Genomic DNA, 4172 nt, shown 5'->3' on the forward strand with positions numbered 1-4172 from the left:
TGAGTTCCAGTGCAACAGCCCAATCTAACTGAGGAAAAGCAATGATAGGAATAGGTAATGGCATTCTTCTGTTCATCCCTCTCTCTTAACACAGAAATCCTAAAAAGCTCCAAGCCTGCTCCTCTGATTGGAGATCTTAGTTCCCAATAAACAGCCTGGGTCATCTGCTTTGGATCTTTCTAGATGGGCAAAGAAAAGAGGTAGTGCTTCCCAGGGGCTGCTGGGGAGGCTTTTCTCTGTTGTAGCATAAAGGGGAACCAAAAGGTGTCCTAAAATCCTCCCCTTTTGCTTGGTGAGACTGTAATTGGGATTTCTGATGTATTTCAAAATCTGTTATCTATTTTCTTTTATTCACAGGTAACCTAGAAGTTTATTTTTAATGGCTTTTTTTTTGGAGGGGGGAAAGTAGAATTTACAGTAAAACATATGTCTTCATTCTCCTTTACATTTATAAGAAGAAAACTATCTCTCTTTCAAAGGTTGTTGCAGAGGTTTGGCTGCTTTCTTGCTGCTTACAACCATGAAAAGATGACACAATGAGAGCAGGAATGGGATTCTGCTGCTTTGTGCATAGCCTCTAAAGCCTGGGCTTTACAATGTGATGCTGCACTGTTTATTCCCCTGTGTTTAGGAAGAATCATCTACTTTTTTGGTGACTCTGCACTGGTCAGAAGTCCTGGTTCACAAGGGCAAAGCACTTATGGCTGCTGACTCTCTGTTGACCTACTTGGTTTGAAGAAACAGTTGCCCTGGGATATGGCCAGCCTTGGAACAGAGGTCTAATCCCTGTAAGTAGTATCTAAAATGTTGAAGAAACCTTGAAAAAAATACAGCTTGTAAGGAACATGTACAACTTGTGACAGCTGACAAAGGAAATACTGAGATGAGAATTAGCTTCAGTGACTGGAGGCTTCATGTTATGCTTTGCTTGCAAAATCCAGTGCACTTGATGTGACCCCTTTTGATAATTAAGTTGTGGCTGAGCCTGAACATGGGAAGGAGTGTGGCCAATGTTAATTGAGAGCTCTGTGGTAGTGCTGCTGCCAAGAGGGGATGGCCCCCAACTGCTTTCGCCCTGCACTGCCACAAGTGTTCAGTCAGTAAACTGGATCCAGATGAAAAAATGAAGGAGGAGAGGAATGGATCAGTCCTAAAGCCAGACTAGCGGCTGATCTGGGCTACTAATTCAGTAAAGAACCATCTGCTTCTGTGGGGCAGGGTGCTTTTTGTGGTGGGTTTTTTCCTGTTCTAGGGAGCTGAAGAAGCCTGGCACAGGAGGAGGGGGCCATGAGGATATCCCACCTGCCTGTTGAGCTGCAGCTTTGCCCTCAGATGCAGGCCCTGCAGCATCACCTTCCTGTTTCAAAAATGCTCTGATGCTTCCTGCTCTGAGGAGCAGGTCTGAGCAGGAGCCATTTCTCTGCAGCTTGTTAGTGGTGAGGAAGGGGGTTGCACTGGGGAATCGGTGTCTGGCCCAGCCAGGACCAGCGAGCCAAGCCATTGGGTGAGTCATGAGGAGGCTGCTCTTGCTTGGGCTGGAACAAACTTCAAACGTGTCCAAGGCTTTTCCTGAGGCTGCCAGCCTGTAATTTGTGGCTGCCTTTGCTCCCTATCCAACAGCGTGCTGCCATCTGAGTGGAAATGCAAAATGGTCCAAAAGTTGCTGCAGAAAATACTTCCATTACTAATTTAATTTTATTTTTTGTTACATTTTGCCATGAGAGCACTTGTTCTGTGGAGCTGCCTGTGTCAGACTGCAAAACCAGAGCCTTCAGGGGCCTCTGGCTGGCCTCCCGAGATTGCCAAACTGACACCTCACCTGCGCCGCTCCGGCAAAGCAGAGAACTGGGTGAGCAAAGAGGGTGAGGCCATGCTGGAAGGAATTTCTGTGCCGTAGGCACAACAAAATTGAGCATCAGGCTTTCTGGAGCCAGCTGGGCTCCTGTGCCAGCCCAGTCCAACTGGTTGGGAGAGGAGGCAGCCTTTCTGGACACCAGCCCCTGGAAAAGAGAGTCGTGTTTTACCTCAGGAGAGTCCCTTGCTCAGCTGCAGTTTTGCCAGTCTGAGGGAGGATGAGCTCTTCCTACTCATTTTCTTTATGCAGAGTGTGTGCCTCCCAGAAAATGGGGGGAAAAATCAAGTTTAGGCTGGGGGAGGTCCCACAGCCAGATGACTCGGCTGTATGTGGCTACAAACACACTGCGGGCCTTCCTAAGAAGTCTCATCTGACACCTTATCTCTGAGGTTTATCTTCAGGAGAACTCCCAAATCCAAGCTTCTGCTCAGCAAAAGCAGAAGCAGGAGGTGGCAGGCAGACAGCAGATTGCTGCAGTTCACACCCTCAGTGAGAGGCCTTTCTTGATCCTCACATCTGTGAGCTGGACTGGTCTCTATAGGCTTGGCTTCCCTTTGGGGTTTCCCTCTCTTGCAAACAGTCCTGTTGTGGATGGCAAGCAGCCAGCCTTGAACTCTTGATACAACGTTATCTCTCTTTAATCCCATTTTTAGTGAGAAAACTAGCAGGCTGTATGACTAAGCTGGGGAAGATATGTCATGGTGTCAGGAAGCTGCCGGCCAGATATTTTATGCTTTGTACTTGAGGATAAAACATCTCCCAAAAATGGAATTGTTGAAGCTCCAGGGAAACCTGGGCTAACCTGGGCAGTCTTGGTGCTCAAAATGAGCACAGGTTGGGGGTAGCAACCACTAGCTGATGCAAATTCCTCCTTACCCTGCTGTCCTTCAGTTCCCAGAAGAAAAACACACTGCTTGCTGAAATAGCTCTTCTGTTCCAGACAATCTTGTTTAAGCCCCTCTCCTTTAAAATATTCTTCACAAAGCTGAGGGGTTTTTTGTCTTCCTAAGATAGTAGCTGACTGCTGGTTAGAAAGTCAAGGTGCTTTGTCAACACTTTGTGTGCGGGCTCCTGAGATAAGAGAAGCACAGCGAGCCCTACCTAGGTGGGGTGGCTTTAGCACCAGGGTAAAGGTTGCTTGCTTTGTCTGGCCAAAATTGCTGCTGGGGATGGCTTTCTGCCCAGTTGATTCAGACCAGGTGCGTCTGGTTCCAGTTACCTAAGAGCCCTGGTTCCTAAGGAGGGGGAAAGCAGAGGCTTGGGAGGCTCAAAATGAAGCTTTGCTGAATGGCAGGGGGTAAAGGCTCTGTGTAGCATCAAGCTCTCTGGCTGTGTCTTGCAAGGAGTGAGATAACAAGCCTATAATAACAGCAGTTTCTTAGCTTGGACTTTAGTTTTTAAAAAGATCGTTGTAAGAAGAGAAGAAACCCTGTTTGGATATATAGACTGACAAAGTGAAACAGAGCAGACACACTTCCTCCTAACCTTTAAACTGCAAGTAAACCTTAAATATTAACAAGTTTGGTCCTTGAAACATGAACATGTAGGTAGGGAGCTAACATCGTGATATCACACACGCTTGTAGATGAAGGGTAGAACCTTGAAGATCCTTACAAACTGGGCAGAGTTATGTATCCCGAGTGGGGAGGGCTTGAGATGTGAAGTCTTTGTGAGTGATGGTGGGGCTGCAAGCAAAATCTAAGTGAAGTTCTCCAGACTGTGAGACGTACCTATCTTAAGACCTTTCCTGCAGCAAGAGGAAAGCCCTGAGCATGGGTTAAGGAGCAGGGAGCTGGTCTAGCAGCTCCGTGCAGCCCTGGTGAGCCTGAGCCTGGCGTCTGCCTGCCAGGGACCAGCTCTGGCCCCTAGCTGAGCTGGTTTGGGTTGTTGATCCAGCATTCTTTGCTGGGTTAGTTTGTTGCTCTGGCTAGCTGAATCGGTGCCAAGGGATGTGGCAGCCAGAAGAAGCCGGGAAGTATCATCTCAACTCAGATTATCTTTCCTAATCGTACTTTTAATTACTGTTCGTTTGAGCCACACAAGGGTCCGTACAGCTGCCCGCTGACGCCAGGCACAGCAAGGAGAAAGCAGCGCTGCCCTGCTCCTACGCCCGGCCATGCTGGGAAGCTCTGCCGTGCTACACCTCCTCTCTGCTAGTGAGCCCTTCGGCGAGATCCCCCTGCCGAGGGCGAGCCCGGGGGGGCGCTGATTGGGCTGCAGGGCCGTTCGAAGCGGCCGCCACACCGACGGGGGCGTGAGGCTGCCCCGGCCCTGCGCGGGGGGCGGCGCGACAGGCGCGCGCGCGCAGTGCGGCCCG

This window comes from Colius striatus, chromosome 8 (assembly GCF_028858725.1).
Source record: "Colius striatus isolate bColStr4 chromosome 8, bColStr4.1.hap1, whole genome shotgun sequence".
NCBI lineage: Eukaryota > Metazoa > Chordata > Aves > Coliiformes > Coliidae > Colius > Colius striatus.